We start from the raw sequence: 18,610 nt of genomic DNA, 5'->3' as shown, positions 1-18,610 counted from the left end.
CAGAAAGCTGGAGACCGATCCTTATAAGGTGAGAGGGTGATAAAGGTGGCATAGGTGGGTATGTCCCACCCACGGGGAGTCCGTGGCTCCCTAGGCATCAAGCAGTGAAATGCTCTGCCTGGAAGATAACTTCCTGGAGCCCCATTTACTTCCCTAGGTCCTGCTCTCCTGAGGGCAATAAAGGGGGAGCTGGGGTATATGTATACCTGCTCCATACACAAGCTTTAATGGCAGTAGTTCTCTGACCTTTTAAAATGGATAAATCTCCTTGGCAGTGGCGTTATTTTTAAAGCTTAGCTCAGAGTGGGGGCTGAGGCACTGGAGACATGGCCAGACCGAGGAGAAGATTGATTAGCCCTGAGGGGATCTGTTCTAGAAACCTGCCACGCCCATGGTGGTTTGGGTAGAAAAGTATGTTTTGGGCTAGAGCGAGAGTCCTTGAGTCATCTCCCAGATGGTTAAAAGCAGGCAGGCTGTTTCTCAGATTGCAGTGGATTTATTCCTTTGATCACCTACCTTCGTGTCTGTCTCCTCTGTGAGCTCTGATGGATGCTCTGTTCTCTTGTCTCTGTTATTCGCCGTCACAGAGAACAGGGGGCAAGAATCTTATTATCGCTGGCTGTTTAACTCCCTTCCAGCATCACCAGGTAGCATAATAACCGCGTGATTCGCTGTTTTCTTTCTTTTATCCTGCTTTCCTTCCTCCTCCCTTCTGAGCTTCCAACCAAGAGGTGTGGGGAGAACCTGGAGAGAAGGGTCTGGCATTTTCCAGGCACCTACTGTGTGCAGGTGTACCCTCACAAGAAAGGTGGTTGTTAAACCCGTTGGTGCATGGAGAGCCTCATGCTCCGAGACGCAAATAACCATCCCAGGTCACCCAGCTCACTGAGGCCAGAACAAGGATTAAAATCTAGGCCTAACTAACCATAGAGTGTTTTCTCTCTTTCTAATCCTGTCTCCAGAACAGGGAGTGGAGGCGTGAATGCTCAGAGGAGTCCTTCCCAATACCTAGGCTCTTTACTTCTCATGATGATGCCTGTGCTCCCTGTGTGGACTGGGTCTCCTCTCCTTCCATCAGCTGTTTGTAAATTCACAGCACCCTCCCTGTTAGAGAGGCTGTGACTGGCTTCCCAGGGATCATTTCCTAACAGAAGGAGTGCTCTTTTCTGCCCAGCAAGTGTCACTTCGTAATTACCAGTGTAATTAGAGCAGGATTTACCATCTGAGCCTCTTTGGAAGCTGCAAGTCGGCCTATATAGGTAGCTCTGGCTTAGAAGGGTGTATGAATACGTAAGGAACCCGTGGTGTCTTCAGGGCTGGAGCAGACCTGCAGGAAGTTACCTCTCAGACTATCTAGATAGATCTAGAGGCTTTCCATGGTTCCAAGAATAACACCCAAATACCCTGGCAGGGGGTGGCTCCCAGGTACCTTTCTGCCCTGGCCTTTACCAGCCTGCTGCTCCTGGAGGCTCTCAGATCCAATGCCCCCCTTCTTTTAGGGGCCTCTGATGCCTACCCAAATTATCAGCGTCTTTCCTGTCCCAAACATGTTCTTGTCCATTGTTGTATCTTACCTTCTTCATGCCACTTACCACCATCTGAAATAGTGTTCTTGTTCTCTTGTTTGTTTTCTGGACTTCCTCTTACTAAAATGAAATCTCAAGAACCATCCCTTGCTCACTGGTCCTCAGATGTCACGCTGGATGAAAATCCGAGACCTTAGCTGATACCTTGGTACTCCTTTTAAATGCAGTCATGTTGCGTTGTTTATCACCATGACTCTTTTTAATTACTTTGTCTACTTGTTCTTTTCTCCTTTGTGCGTGGAGGGAGTCTGTAAAATTCCCATTAAGGAGTATCCTATCTTTGTATTCCACTGGATCCTCTGTGCCTAGTGTGGAGTGGGTGGGTGAGTGGGTTTGGGGATGGATGGATGAATGGGTGGATGGAAAAATGGGATGGATGGATGAATGAACAAATGGGGTAAGTGGGTGGGTGAGTGGATGGATTGATGGATGGATAAATGGGCAAGTCTGGTTGAACTTTCCCGAGATACCCCTTGGACACTTGGAGTAGTGTGCTATCTATCTTACAAACCTTATTAATTTTGCATTTCAGGAGCTTTGGGTACTTTATTTGGATCGGTTGGTTAGGGTCTCCCAGAACTACTGTATTTCTGTCCATTTCTCTCTGGAAATTGGTCAGAGTTTGAGCCCTTGTCATTTGACCTACAAAGACTATTTATTGAGTAGCATTGGTTATGGATTGAAACTTTTATGAATATAAATCGCCATGTTGAGTTTCATTAATGATTTCTGCCTTGGGATTTTCTGAAATCAGTGTTGGTTTCTCTCTCTTTCTCTCTGGTTCCCATGGACCTGGGCACATCCTTTTGTTGTTCCTCTTTTTCATTTCTTTTTGTTGGCGGTATCTCTTGGAAGTAGAGTATGGATGGATCTTGTTTATTCACCCACTCTGAGAGTTCTAGCCTTTTAATAGTGGAATTCAGTGTATTGTCATAATATATATGTTTGATCTGCTGTCATTTAAAAAAAATCCTTAAAGAGAACTTTTGTTGCTGCTTCATGGATTTTCTCTCTTCTTGGCTCTGCAGATTCTGTTTGATTTGCTTTTATCTTACGTGCTGTTTTGGAAGGTAGGGAAGGTAGTTATTAATTCTACATGTGGTTGCCCTTCACTTCATTGAAAAAGATGCTCTAACCCTTGTTTCTCTAATAGTCAAAGTCAGGAATGAAATCGCATTTTTGGACTCTATCCATGCAAGATGAGGAAATCGAGCTCACCTGTATTTTGCATTTCCCTGCACCTTCTTCCATCTTCACAGCCTTTGGCACCATAATGGAGACCTTCAGAGCCAGTTTAATGTCCCTAAGTTATAATTTTGACATCATCGTAGTAATGGGTAGTCCTTGTGGAGGGGTTACATATTAACAGGCACTATGATAAGCACCAGGTACAGAACTTCTCACCTTATTCTTCTTGACAACCCAAGGAGGAACTATCCTTTGATTTCACTTTTAGATGGTGAAAGCGAGTCTTTGGGGTGTTGTAATTTGCCTGAGGTCACACATTCCAATAGGTGGCAGAGCCATTAGTACTTGGAACTGATTCTAGCTCTTAACCACGGCTGTTTTGTTCACTGTCAGAAATGACTGCTGCCAGCCGTAGGTGGCTTTGGAAATGTATTTACATCCAGCAGCCCATCAGGGCTCTTACCTGCTCTGTTTCCACCCACAGGGCTCCCTTCTTGAATTAGATTTATGCTATCGACCTCAGACTTCTAGACCAGCACCACCCACATTTCGGTGTGCCAAGAGAACTCCTGGGGGTGCTTGTTAAAATGCAGAATCTGATTTGGGAAGTCTGGAGTGAGGCCCGAGATCGTGCATTTCTTATAAGCTCCAAGGGGATGCTAATGCTGCCAGTCTGAATGCCTTTCTGTGGTAGCAAGATTCTGGATTACTCCAGAACCTAGTCACTCTGCTTAATTGGCCTTGTTTTTATTTGTGCTCTTCTAGTTCATTACTCTTTAGTGCAGTGGTTAAGCAAATGGACCCTGAAGACTACTGCCTTGATTCAAATCCCAGCCCTGCTACTGTCTCACTGGGGTAACAGTACCTTTCTCACCAGATTGTTTAAGCAAAGTGAGATAAATGAAGTGTTTAGAACAGAGTCTGGCACATGCTGAGGGCAAGATTCATGCTTGGTATTGTTATTGGCTTCACTGAGGATTTGCTGCCTCCTTCCCTGCTCTCCCAGCTCTTTTCTTTCAGCTTTTGGGGAATTCTGCAGACCGAGCCCTTAATCTCTAGGTTTTTCCTATTTCCTCTATGTGAATCCTTTCCTCAAGACGTCTGGGTCTTGCCTCTTCCATGCAGTCCTCCTATTTAACCTCTCTCTGTCTAATTCCCCCCGCTGGTCTTAAAAAATTTTTTTGCCTCTCCTCCTAGCTGCAAGAGTACATATTGAACTTTTGTAACTGACACCTTCATGTATGTCGATTTGAAAAATAAACTTTGGTTGGCCATCTGGGATTGGGAGCAAGACCCCTGGGGAGAATTTGAGTAAAAGGAGAGTGCTGCTGTTGAGCTACCTGTGGGACTGTTCTTCCGGGTTGGTTGCATAAGCTTAGATTCGAGAGAGAATTGCTTAGGATCAGAGAGGCTTAGAGGCCCTTGCATGGGGACGGCAAAGGAAGAAGAGAGAAGACAAGAAATAGTTGTCATCTGAAGGAAAATTTTGGAGAAGGATCAGACATTTCTGAAGGAAATTGTCAGGAAGTTCTGCACCATTACGTATGTACCACATTTTCCTCTGTCTCATCAACCTCTGGACTGTTCAGCAAAATGTCCATTTCCTGCTTGTGTTTTGTGGTATTGGCTTGGTTTGGGGGGATGGTTATGAAGTGCCAGGTATGGTCTCATGGTGGGTGTGGCAGGGGTCAGGTTGATGTGTTGGCAGTTCGTCTACACTGAGGTGGGGCTCAGATGTTAGTATTTTTGAAAACTTCCCAGGTGATGTCAATATACAGCTAAGGTTGGGGACCACTCACTTCCAGCTGTGTGCCTCATAGTCATTGTGTGGGGTGCTTATGGAGTTAAGGCCCTAAAGCCATTTTTTATGAAGATGGTGGTCATGTTACAGTGCTCATGTAAATTTGGGAAACAAAGCTAATTTGGTTTCTTTAATATGCTGATAATATGTTTTGACCATAAAATTTTTTTTGAGGATTCTCTCCTAACATGTGGGTACTTTCATCTGCCGGTCCTAGAGCCAATTTCCACTAAAAAGTTCCACTAGATACCCTTACACTGGTGGATTTGATGATGATGATGGGTACTAGTGAAGGAGATAGTGAATTTGATTATGATCTTCTCAAGGCCAAGCAAAGACTTAAAGGACTAGGAAGGAAATGCTCAGCCCCACCTCCTGGGGACAGGCTGTCTTCTCTACCAGGTGGCCCAGACTGTCATTTCCATTCTGGGAAATGATCTTACTTTGCATAAGTGATTGAAGTAATTGCACTGGCTGTTTCTCTTAATCTATAAGATTCTGAGTAGGAATGGGACAGCTAATGGGGTTAGTTCTGATTTTCTCTAGATTATTTTTGATTCCCAGTCACTGTCTTCTTGGCTCATCCCAATTACAAGCTCCTAGCACATATTATCCAAACTCTCACCTCCTCTGATGGACTTGTGTGTCAGGGCGAACTCCTTACAGCTCCTTCTCTTGTGGATGCCTCACATTTTCTGATTGCGGAGAAGGCTCTCTAGAGATCTGTACAATGATGTGTCGCATCACTGAAAGGCATTTCTGGCTCAAGTACTCCTGTCTTTCCCAGCCATTCAGGTATGACTTTTTTGCCAGCTCAGGCAGACAGAAAGTGTTGGAGGGCTCACCTCACCCAACCTCCAGTGTGCTTCTCCTTGCTTCTCACTGCATATCCCAGTGGCTAGCCTAGCCTACCCACTTTCAGGTACCATTCTTTTTTTTTTTTTTTTTCCCCTTTGCTTCAACTAAGTAGGAAGAGAGCAAGGATGCATAACCCATAGAACTGAAATTCTGCATCTCCCACCTCCCTTGGAGGAGCAGGTGACAGAAGAGGCAGCCAAACATTCCCGATTCCACAGCCAAATGTTACCCTCTCCCTGGGGGCTCAGCTTGACGGAGTAAATTTCAGAGCCGTGGCATTTTTTCATCCCAATTTAGGTTATACTAGCAAAGGGAGTTTGATTTCTAAAAGTGGGACAGTATTCACACTGTCCGATCTGAGCAGACAGAGGGTTGGAGTAGGCCACCAGAGAGAGGGAAGGCTTAGCACTTATGGGGTTGTATGTTTCTGGCAGCCAAGTTCCTGGTGTGCCTTCCAGTCAGTAATGGATGATAAGTGTGTGGTTATTTAATTTGGAGTCAGAGCAGCAGTATTATCAATTACCTGGAACATCTGAAGCTCTAGAAAAAAAAAAAACCTTGCATGAAGAAATATGTCTGTAGCAAATCATCGAGCATTTAAAGTCAAACACACATAGAACATATGTGAAATAATTCTCATTGTTGTTCTGACTGCAGGATTAGAGGTGCTAGTCATCTCTGAGATGCCAGCCCCAGACTCAGGTGTGCGGAAGGAGGGATGGATGGAGCACATCTGCTTCTCTCCAGATCTACTTTCTGCTCTTCTCTATCCTGCACTGTCCCTGGGTAGATAACAGCACCAGGCTCCCTTGTCGACTGGCTTCTGGTTGGGTTTAGGTGACAGGGAGTCACAACAGGTTATAGGAAAAAGGAGAGTGCAAGGCATTTATAGACCCTGCTTCCTTCTGTGGGCTGCTGTGTTCCTAAACTAAGATTTCAGGCAACCGTCTCTGTCTATATTCAGGTTCAGACATGGTGGCAGAACACAGAGTCCCACTGTTACTAGCCCCAGAGCACTGTATTATCTTTTGTGGTTCTCCTACCCCCTACCCACACTCTTATAAATAGTCCCTTTATTAAATTCCTCTCAAATTATCCTAATTTGAGTGTGCCATCTGTTCCTTCCTGGGACCCTGGCTCATAGAATGGAGAAGACATTCAATCACATAAGAACGGAGTCACACTTTAAGTACCACCTTTTCAGAGAGACCTCCCTGATCCCCATTATTCTCTATTAGAGCCTTTGTTTGATTTCCTTTATGATACTTGTTAAAGTTTGGCGCTGTCATGTGCTTCATTTCTTGGTCTGTTTATTGCTCATCTCCCCTTCTAAAACAAGGACTGTCAGCACTGAGAAGTTTGGTGATATGCCCAAGACCACACAGCTAGAAGAGGGTAGAGATGTAACTTGAACCCAGGTCTGATTCCAGAGTACTTCCTCCTAGAGCTGCGTGAAGAGTCTGAAGTGAAGAGTCTGAAGTGAGGAGTCTCAAGTGAAGTACTGTCCCGCTAGAGTATCTGTGACCTGTTTTCAGGGTGGACAGAGAAAGCTTGGGTTTCCTAAAACATTCCTTGAACCCAAGCTGCTTCCTCTTTTCCATCAGGCATTTTGCCCCGAACAGAGAGTGGTCCTGAGCATTCTGGGTCCTTCCCTTTGTTTCCCTCTCTCCATCCTCCATCTCAGCCACCAGGAAGTCAGGACCTTGACCCTAGTCCACAGGCCCTTCTTTGTCTACTCAGAGATGATTATTGTGCTCGGGCCTGCTGGGCTCTGGGGCCACTCAGATGCTCAGGTGGCAGGATTCTCCTCAGCAATGGGAGCTATCTCACGTTCACAGAGTGGCTTGTGGTCTGGGTTTTCTTTCAGTGGGAGACACACAAAAAAGAAATCCCTGCTGAGCTCTGTGGAATCGCTAATGATGTGTGTTGAAGTGTTTGACCATAGGTTGAAGCTGATGGGGGATTTTCTCCTAATCTCTCTCTAAAGCCTCAAAGAAGGGGAGATAAAACACACACACCTGTTATACATCCATAAACACTTCACCCACCTATACCTCATGTGTAGATATAAAATAATTTCCACACTTTTCTTTCTCCAAAGTACAGACAAGTACAAAGAAAACAAAAATTCCACGATCCCATCACCTAGACAACCTCTGCTGACATTGCAAATGCACCTAATTGGCCAATTCAAATGGTACAGGAAGGTACAAATGCCTCATACCCGCATCCCCCAGCCCAGTCCTAATTCCCAATGGCTTTGTGAATTCCTTCTGGAAAAATCATCTATGGCTCTGCTAGTGTGTGGCTGTGTATATACAGCCTTAAACATTGATATCAAAGTGGTCACATACAACACATTCTTTGGTGACTCGACTGTTCTTTTATCTTGGAGCTCTGTCCATAGCAGCACAAACAGTTTTATTCCTTTCTTTGCGATGGCTGCATAACAAGTCATGTTATGGATGTCCCATGATTTGTTTGATCTTGACAGCTTGTTTCCAGTGTTTGCTCTTAGAAGCAATATTTCAGTGAACATCACTGTGCATATATCACGTCATATTTTTCAAGGAAATCTATGTACAATATATCCCCGATGGTAGAACAGCTCTCTTGAAGGACTGAACATTTAAGAACATTAGATATTGCTAAATTAACCTTCATGATGGTTGTAGTCGCATACATGATCACATCATTGAATACCAGCCCATGGTTCCCCACACAAGTGTATTCTAAAATATTCAAAGAGTCTCAGATATGGGAGTGGGGCACTTCGTTTGTTCTTCTTCACATTCATACGGGTGCACACAGCCTCTGTGGTGGCACTTTTCATGTCGAGTTGGTTTTTCTTTCCTGGCCCCATTAAACTGGTGCCACCTAAGGCAAGATCAAGGTCTTAAATTCAGCATCCTTAACCAACACAGTGGCTAGCTTATAGCTGATATCCATACATGTTTTCTTAAATCTTTTCACTATTCTGTCTCATAGTACAACTGCCATGGAAACACAATCTTAGCTCTCAAGGATGCGATTACCACCCAACTCTGTGTATTTCTTCTTGGTCATGGTCGTTTGCTATGTCCTGGAAAATGAAGATACTGTGTACCTTACTTGGACTATAATTGCTCGGTTAGGCTTTGTTTTACTTTGCTCAAGCGGCCTTAAGAAACTCACCAGAGATTGGGGTGGATTAAATACCAGAATTTCTTAAATTTTCTTGGTTTTAGAATTCTTTAAAAAAAATTTTTTTTAATTTTTTATAAACATATAATGTATTATTAGCCCCAGGGGTACAGGTCTGTGAATTGCCAGGTTTACACTCTTCACAGCACTCACCGTAGCACAGACCCTCCCCAATGTCTATAACCCAACCACACTCTCCCTGCCCCCCTTCCCCTGGCAGCCCTTTGTTTGTTTTGTGTGTTTAAGAGTCTCTTATGGTTTGTCTCCCTCCCGATACCTTCTTGTTTCATTTATTCTTTTAGAGACTGGAATTCTTGAGGTTAAGACTTGCAGGGTTGTCCTCTTCTGAGGCCCCTCTCCTTGGCTTGTCTTTGCCTAGTGTCTTTCCTCTGTTTCAGTGTCCTAATCTCTCTAAAGAGGACACCAGTCAAATTGGATTAGGGCCCACCCTAATCACCTCATTTAATATCACCTCTGTAAAAACCCATCTCCAGGGATGCCTGGGTGGCTCGGTTGATTAAAAATCTGCTTTTGGCGCAGGTCCTGATCCCGGGGTCCTTGGATCAAGTTTGGTGTTGGATTCCTTGCTCAGCGGGGATCCCATTTCTCCCTCTTCCTGCCGCTCCTCCTGCTTGTCCTTTCTCTCTCTCTCTGACAAATAAATAAAATCTTAAAAAACCCTCTCCAAATAGTCACATTCTGAGGTACTGGGAGCTAGGACTATAATGTGTGATATTTTTTGAGGGGCGCAACTCAGCCCGTAACAGCCTTTCTTTTAGATACTGATGACAGGGACCCCTGTCCCAGTGAGGATCCTACACTAGCAACTTTCACTTTGAGTCACCATCACAAAGACTTTTCCATTATCTTTCAGAGATCCAGGACTTAGAAGCTTCTTGGTCCACTGAGCCATACAGTGTCTGGGGCATGGCAGTGCGGGCTTTAATTCTCAGGCTGTGGACACAGATGACTTTCTTAGACCTCGTACTCTCATGTGCTAAAAGAGTCTTTTACTCCATTCTGTACTTGGAAATAAGGAATTTGCTTCCAGGCGGAGGAGATGATGGGCAGATGTGTGTTTGGTTGTTTCTCCTGTCTCTTGGATCCTAGCCAGGGCTGGCTGGTGAGTGTGACTTGTCATGGGCAAGGCCCGTGGAGGAAAGGGAGCTAGGGCTGCTGACAAAACTCAGCATGTGAGCCAGGAAGGAAGACAAAGCAGGCACTTGATTCAAATCTAATTTTCCCTGCTAACCCTGATGGATTGTAAGCAGTGCTTGAAGTGCTATGTGCACCCAGAACCTGAGGCCACACCCAGGTTCATAAAGAAAGAATGCCTTGATTGATATAGGATGCTGGCCACGGGCACAGGGAACAGTTTGGGGGCAAGTGTGCCATTCCTGCCTCTAAATGTGCTACTGCTGTGCACGAACCAGGTTGTCCTTTGCTACCCCTCCAGAAGCTTCTGGCTTTTCCTGCAGCTTTGGCCTTAGTTTGCTTCCTAGATAGAGGGATATTTTCAGGGTCCTGAAGGGCAAACAAAAAGGTGATAATCATTGATCTTTGGAGGCTGTAAGTAGCTTGTGGAGCAGAAGACCATTTTCTGATCCCTTGCTTTTGAAATCCCTCTGAGAGGTGACCCAGTAGAGCACATACATCCTATTATCACAGTCAACAAAACTGGTCACATGTAAGTGTCACAGAGGTACTAGCCCCAGAAGAGCCTTCATGTCTGGGACCCAGTATAGGGAAATTCTTAAAATAGTTTACAAAGCATGACTGGGGGAAGTGATAAAAATGCACTCATTGTCAGAGTTGGAGGCCCTTTATGATTTGGGGTTCTGCAGTGGCATATAGCTCCCCTTTTTTCCTAGTCATTCTAGAAGCATCAATAGCAGGGTGGCAAGCGTGATGTTTATGCCAGTAATGCTATTGGCAGACATCATCAGTCCATCAGGATGCACTTGGTCTCTGCTGGTCTATGATCACCATTCTTTGCCAGGCCTGGCTCCAGATGCCCCTAGAGGAAGCCTTGCTTGATTAATCCCACAAGACATGCTCACCCCAACTCCTCCCCCACCCCTCAGTTTATAACACAGTGGAGTTATTTTAGATTTCCAAGGCTTCTTCTGATCTAATTGTCTCCAGTTTCCACACCCTTCAGATTTCATCTTGGAGACTGACAGCTTCTTGTCTCTATGGTTGTCCTGGCTGTCAGGCTCCATGTTTTGTTGTGTGAAATACAGTGAAACTCTCTACTTCTGAATATGCCAATTTGTCTTTCATAATGCTCCAGGCAGGATTAGAGCCGAAGTTTGCCTTCCGATCTGCTGATAAAGCAAAGGCCTATTGCGGGAATACAAATATGGGTGAGCTTATCAGTTATCTACTGCTGAGTAACAAATTACCCCCAAACTTAGCAACTTAAAATAACAAACATTTAACCAACATGGTTTCTTTGGATCAGGAGTTGCACACTGGCTTAGCTGATGTTCTGCCTCAGGATCTCTCTGGAGTTAGGATGCCAGCTGGAACTGTAGTCCCCTTGGAGCTTGGCTGGGGAGGACCCCTGTCTAGACTCACACATGAGACTGGTTGGGCTGTGAGCCTCAGGTCTTCCCTGGCTGCAGGCTGGAGACATGAGTTCCTCGACACATGGGCCTCTCCAGAGGGCAGCTCATAGGTTATCAGCTTTCCTTAGAGCAAATAACTGAAAGAGGACGCCAAGAAAGAAGGTGCAGGTTTTTTGTAGCTGAACCTTGGAAGTGACCTCTCATTTCTTCTCCTGTATTTCTTTCATTAGAAGGAAATCAGTAAGTTCAGCTCAGACTTGAAGGGATTGTACAAGGGTGTGAATACCAGGAGGTGGGGATCCTTTGGGACCGTCTTAGAAGTTTCCTACTGTTATCAGAGTATAAAATGAAGTGGTTGGTAATAATGATGTTATTACAGAAATTAAGCACATATCAAATGCTCAGTACCATAATTACAGACTTACATGGATTTCATGATTGATCCCTCAGTATAACACAAGGAGGCAGGTGCCACTGTCTCCATTTCATAGATAAAGAAATTGAGGCTTATAGAAGCTAAGTAACTTGCTCAGGATGTCTGACTCTGGAACCCAGGTTTTTGACCAGGTGGCCCTGTTGCCTTTGAACTACTGTGAGGGGTTTTCTTAGATACTGTCAAGAGCTTCAGAAGGGGTTGTGCCCTCCGGAGGACACAAGAATGAAGAAGGGGTTGAGGACAGACCTAGAATTGTGGTCATGTGGCTTTTCTGTCACTTAACACTGTAGCCTTATGGATGTCATTTTCTCTTGGACTTCATTTTATCTCTCTGGAAAGTGGAGATGATCATGGTTCCTACATCCTAAGATTTTTTTGAGAATTTGAAGAGGCAGCACAAAGTTCCCAGCTCCTAGTAGGAATTCCTTGGGTGCTAGTTTTGCCTTCTCCCTGTTCCCTGATAATTTATTCTAATTCTGACAATTCTTTTTTCTCCCCTGAAGCACTTCCTCTAAGAATTGCTTTATTCCAGTCATTCTTTAAAGGAGTAACACTTAAAACCCTATAAAAATGCTGTGCAACGCAGACTGCCTTCCCTCTGGGGAGTCCCAGCGTTGGATACTTGACTGTAGAGCTGTCAAAGTGATTGAGGCTAACTTTGGGTTCCATCCAGCGTCATCATACTTCCTCAAACTGCCTATGCTGGAGAGAGCATTTGGAGAGAGGAACAAGAGTTTCCATGAAGCTTCTTGTTCTCCCTCTGACCTCCAGCTTTGGATGTCTTGTCTTCTGAGTGAGGAGAGAGGAGCCAAGGGGACTAGTGTGAGCCTGTATTCCTACCAGCCATCAGTATTCAGCCCCATCACTATTTAGAGTGAACAGTTTCAAGTATGGACTCCCTGGCATGGGCAGACGGGGAAGCTGGAGGAAAGAAGGTTTGGGCAGATGGCAGCAGGTGCTTGGAATGCCCAACTGCCAGTTATCTGTCAGGTCTTCTTGATTTGGAGGAAACTATGCTCTGCTCAGAGAATTGCCTGGAGTGTCTCTATCTTCCCTGGTCAGTCTGTTAGCTGGTTCTCTCTGTCTGTCTCTCTCCCCTCTCCATCTCCTCCGCCCACGTCTACCCTTGAGCATACACATGCACGTGCGTGTGAGTGTGTTTGTATGAGAGAGAGAGAGGAAGAGAGAGAAAGAGATTGTGAGTGCCCTTCTGGTTTTACTGGATTGGCCCCAGCAGACAGAGAAGACGTGGCCAGGACTCCATGCCCTTCTCATATTTAAGCATGAAAGAAACATTGGTAAGAGTCGGGTATTTTTTTATTCTTTCAACTTAAATTTTTCTTTAATGGGTTCTGGGGATTTAAGAATAAAATCCAAAACTCCTTTATTTTGCTTGATGGACCCAGCAACATCAGGACCCTTTTAATCTTGTCACCCTCATCTCATACCTCATTCTCTTCATCCCAACACTCTTGCCTCAGTGGAGATTTGGGGTCCCCAAAGTGCCTCCAGGCCTTTGTACAAGCTTGGTCTTCTCAGAATGCTTTTCCCTAACTTCTCCCTATCCCTTTACTGTTAGAATTCCTGCTCATCATTCAGGGCTCAGCTTAGGTGTCCCTTTATCAGAGAAGCCTTCCTGGAGTTTTCTGATTGGTCAGACTTTATATTACATGCTTTCAAAGGTTTCTTTGTTACCCCTTTCCATCTTGGAGGCCAATGAAGCTCTGACTAATTGCCTGTCTAGTGTCCAACTGCCCCACTGGATGAAGGCTCACTGAGAGTGGGGATAAGGACCATTTTGTTCTCTACTGTTTCTTGAATTCTTAGCTCAGGGCTTGGGAAAGAGAAGATGCTCATTTATTTATTTTATTGTGCAAAAAAACGAAGTGCAAGAACTTAGAGGGAGTTTAACTTGGGAAAGGGAAAAACTTGGATGGAGGGAGGGAGCCAAAGATCTTACAGGACCTGGCAGCATGGATTGATTCTGGGCCACTGTGGATTATTGGGTAGAACCTCAGGATGAGGTGGGCTTGGGCCCTTTTTTCTCTTCTAGAGACTCAGGTCTGAATGGTCTGGGCCCGTTTCTTGTTCTGGGATATTTAGAGACGTTCTGGGGAAATGGAGGCATTAGAGCCAACATTACTATCCCTGGGGTTGTCTTGTGTGTTTGAGACAACGACGTATGGAGGAGTCTAAGGAGCAAGACTGGGATGATAGTTATGTTTTCCGAGCTGCCAGAGCTCATGTCTACCTTGCAGGCACAGTTTTATCAGACCTCTCCTTGTCCTCGGTGTCCTATGTCTTTGGTGTACATTATCTCCTTGAAATGATGACTCTAAAAAAAGGGATGATGATGATGGTGATGGTGGTGACAGTGGAGGGTGATGATGATAGTGATGTTGGCGATAATGGATAATGGTAGTGTGATAGTGTCGCTAAAACTCAAGTGCTGATTTAAATGTCCGTACTCTGCCAAGCACTTCAAACACGTTATCGCCTTTGGTCCTTGAAAAGGTATTTTCTGGTAGTTTCCATTTTTGGTATTTACAGTTTCATAAAGAAGTGGTTTCATAATACAGAGTGGTCACCTAAGTTGCCTAAAGCTGCACTGCTAGGAAGTGGCAGATCTGGGTCTGATTTCCAGTTCTGCAGGCAGAATAGGGAGAAGGTTGGGGATTTATGCATTATGAGAGTCCACATTACCGACAGCCTCCTACAGTTTTTTGCCTGACTTCTGCTCTCCTTTTCCTTGTCTGTGCTCCACTCTGTGCTTCAGGTGAACAGTCGGGGACTATGGGTTAAGTTGAGAGCTGTTAGCTTTCTTGGGAGAAGATAGAAGACAAGGAATTGAGCATAAACATCCTTAATGTCCAGGGCCTGCCCAGAGGGCTAGGATCTAAGACAGTGGCTTAAGTTGTAACAAAACCGGGTGAGTTAAAAGCACAGTTCTGAAACTAAGCAGACTTGGGTTCAAATCCAACCCGAAGTCCTAACTGGCTGTGTGACCTTGGGCAAGATGATGTCCTTGTCTTTCCATGCAATTTCCTTGTCTGTGAAAAGGGGGCAGTGGTGCCTACTCATAGGGCTGTCATGCCATGTAGTAAATCTGTTACATATTGGCTGGTGGTATTGTTATTGCTATTATTATCTTATGAGATCAGAGACACTCTGAGGAGGGGAACCAACATTCCTTGAACTCTATTATGTGCCAGTTCCTGACACAGTGACTGCACTTGGCTCTCATATCAATCCTGCAAGATCAGTGATTTCCCTGTGAAGTAGATCACTTTCTAAGAGGTCAGATACCTTCTCAAGGTCATGCAGCTAATTAAGCACCAGAGCCGATATGTGGAACTCAGTCTGAGCTCCCAAGCAGTCTTCTTCCTTCTACGAGATCCGGGCATTCCAGGGAGCTGCCAGCCTTTTTGGCACTGCTGTTGCTAAATCCTAGCACATCTCATAGCCCAGAGCATCTGGAAGGAGGTCAGACTTAGGCCAGCACCATTGTTTCTAACTGTTCTCAATCTTGGTGCTGCCAACAGCCTTGACCTTGGCCACCATCTCTAGAATCAGAAGTCCATGAGCTGTAGCCACTGGCCTGGCATGAACTTGTCCCCTGCTTCTCCATGTGGCAGAGCTAGATGGTTCTAAGGAGATGGATTCCTACTACCCCTCTGTGATCACCTAGTATTGTGAGTCAGGGAAAGGACTCCCTCTTGTATTGTCTATTTTACTTTGGTAGAATTAACAGCTACTGATTACATTCTAAGCCAGATATCACAACTGCATGAGGTGGGCGTTATCACCTCCTTTCACAGGACAGAAAATGGAGTTTAAGTGCTGTGTTCAAGAATACCTGGCTAGCAGTGATAATACTAGGACTTAACACTTAACCCAGGTTGCCCTGACTCTTATCCACAATGCCCTTATCTGTGTGAGGCAGAGAAAAGGGTGCTGAGAACTCAGCATTGCTATCCTGAGCTCTCTTCCAGGTGGAATTGTTTTGGGATGCTGAGAGCTTCTGAGAATGGATTTTCTAGCCCGCTGAGGTACTGAGCTGAGGGCTGGCAGAGTTGAGTGTGGCCAGGCCCTGCCCTGGCTCCTCCAGGCACTACCCAGCCTGTGAGATCAGAGCAGCTGCTGCTCTTCAGGCAGCCCTATAACTTCAGGGAGGCTGGACCAGCCAGATTCCAGTCAAAGCTGGGAGAGGAGAGTTCATGGGGCTGCTGCGCCCCCTGCAGGCCATATGCTGGCATTGCATCCACCTCTACACTGAGTTTTGCTTTTTAATACACTTAAAAAAAAATCTTGAAGTATAGTATACACATATAAAAGCAGACAGTCTCGAGCGTACAGTTTGATAAGATATCACACGATGACTATATCTGGGACATCACCCCAGAATCCCCGCCATCCCAGCATTGACTTCTAATGCCATAGGTTAGTTTTGCCTATTGTGAACTTCATATAGATGGAATCACACGGTATGCGTTTTTATATCCTTTTTTGCCCACAAGAAATGCATACATTTATCCAATGATGTATACTAGAATGTTTTAGCAATGTTTAGCCACTCACAGTAGCCCCAAATCATTGGCAGAGAATGGGTAAAATCATTGTAGTGTATTTATACAATGGAACTCCTACAGTGATAGGAGTAGATTAACAGCTGCTATGTGTAACTGCTCTAATGAATCCAAATTCTGCTTGGTGTCCACATGCCTTTTTGACATGTCCCAGTAGCTGTTCTGGAAGCCCAGAACTAGACCTTGAGAGGAGTGCCTAGGATGTTCTCAAACTGCTGCTGTGGGCCCAGCCAAAGTCAGTATGGGAGCTGGTCCCTGAGGACTGCTCTTGCACTATAAACATCATATAGTGCCATTTTTCTTAAGCCTACTGTAAATTAGAATCACAGGAGCTTTAACAACCAAAAACCAAATGAAAAGTGTTGCCCATGTCCCATCATCAGAGATTGAGTCATTTGGTCTAGGAAGGCTCCCAACATTGGATTTTTTTTTTTTTTTTTGAAGCTTCCCTCATGATTCTAATGTGTGGCCAGAATTGAGAATTTCAAACTGGTTTTTGGCCCAGCAGCAACAGCATCGCCTGGTTGCTGGTTGGAATTACAAATTCCTGGGTTCCATCTCAAACCTACTCACTTAAAAAACTCTAAGGTGTGGGGTTTGGGAATTTGTTTCTGTGGGCCCTCCGTGGAACGCTGCTATACAGTCAACTGGGAGGACGCCTGCATTACCCCCTTCTCTCTCTGCAGATCCTGAGGGTTTCAGCAGGGATTTGTTGGATGAGAGGAACTCAAAGATCATAGGCAGTCTGTTTCCAGCTCTGATTAAAGCCTTTAATACCCATCTATTTTATCCCTGTTCGCTTAGTACTTCATGTGTGTCAGGCCTGGTGCCCACTGCTCGGTGTGTGACCTCGTGGAATTTTCAGTCTAACGAGGGAAGAGACTGTCACATTAAGACATGATTGCAGTAAGAACAAAGTACGTAATGCTAAGAATGCTTGGCTGAAGTGGGAAGCACCAGGCAGGTCTTCTCTGAAGGGTGTAATCTCAGCTGAGACCTGAAAGTGAAGAGGGCTTAACTGAGGAAAGTAGAACAAAGAACATTATAAATGGATAGAGAACAGCATTTTTGAAGGCCCTGTGGCCAGAGGAGCACATCTTTGCATTTTTGGTCAAATGAATGAGCCATTTGGATGAAATGACATTTACCTCCTGCTAAACCATCAACTGTCAAAGTGGGGTTAGGGACTTGGCACTTTCCCTCTGACCTTCAAGCAGTGACCTTTAAGGGAGGAGAAAGCTGATCTTGATTGTCTCCATGTTCACTGTGGCAGCCTATTTACTTCTTTCGACCCTGGAGCATAGATCAGGGATTGGTATACTATGGTCCATGGGCCAATCTGGTCCATTGCCTTTTTTTTGGTAAATAAAAAAATTACTGAAATTAAAATTACTGAAAAAAATTACTGAAATACAGCCATGCCCATTCACTTATGTATAGTCTATGGTTGCTTTCATGGTATAATGGAGTTGAGTGGGTGTGTGGACTCTTAGCCTCAATGATTCTTAAAACTCAGATCCCCAAAACCTCCAGTGTTGCTCTGGTCTTCTTGCTCAAGAAAAACCCTTTTTCCCGTTTTTTTCTCCTCCTGTAATAGCTATCTGTACCTTAAGGTATGAGGACTTAGAAAGAATGAACTTCTATCTTGATATCACACACACACACACACACACACACACACACACACCATTGCCTCCATCAGCCTAGCAAAACTTGGCAAAGTTACTACCCCCGTTGGCTTACCCCAGTGCTGATCGAGTTAACAGAATTTTTTCCACAGACGCCCAGGTTGGGTAAATGTAATAAGAACTGAGAGTGATGACAATACTGATCTGGCCAGATTGATAGATCAGCCCAGATTCCTCCCCAGTGAGGCCCCGCTGGGTGTTGATGCAGCAATATGTTTGCCTGCTCTGCTTATTAAAGTTTAATATTTGAAAACTTATTTTTCGTTTTCCATCAGAGATCTTCTTGAACACATGAGGTAACCACACTAGAGACTGATTAAATCTTTCTTTTATTCACAAGGGTTGGAGGGAAGGTGTTTCTGCAATGGTAGCCAAAATATGAAATTAATCACCGTGTCTCATTTGTGACTTTTCCAAAAGAGATGGTGGAAGAGGAGAGAAAAGAAAGAAAATAGAAGGATTTCAAAGGGCAGAGATAAGTAGGCTTCTCATGAGGCTTTGGGAAGATTTGAATGAGGTGATGGGCTTCATGGTGGGACAAGAGATGGGGCCCCAGTACAATGACACTGTGTTCTGTCCTCTATTCTTGGTTATGTGCCATGGTGTCCTAAGGGAGAGGGATGAGTCCTTGTCAGAAGTCCAAAAGGGAGCTGAGTCTGAACTCTCCATACACTTTTTTCCCACAGTTCTATGCCATCTCATTGGTGAATCTTG

The 18,610-nt window shown here is 44.8% G+C and overlaps 1 protein-coding gene across 1 annotated transcript in view; it reads left to right on the top strand.

Moving 5' to 3' along the window:
- Positions 1-18,610, top strand: part of LOC309854290 (uncharacterized protein) — a 325,104-nt gene that overhangs the window by 183,914 nt on the left and 122,580 nt on the right. The window lies entirely within an intron of this gene.

This window comes from Mustela nivalis, assembly GCF_964662115.1.
Source record: "Mustela nivalis genome assembly, chromosome: 19".
NCBI classification, from domain to species: Eukaryota; Metazoa; Chordata; class Mammalia; order Carnivora; family Mustelidae; genus Mustela; species Mustela nivalis.
The sequence above is the reverse complement of the archived record's forward strand: the minus strand, read 5'-3'. Positions and strand labels throughout refer to the sequence as shown.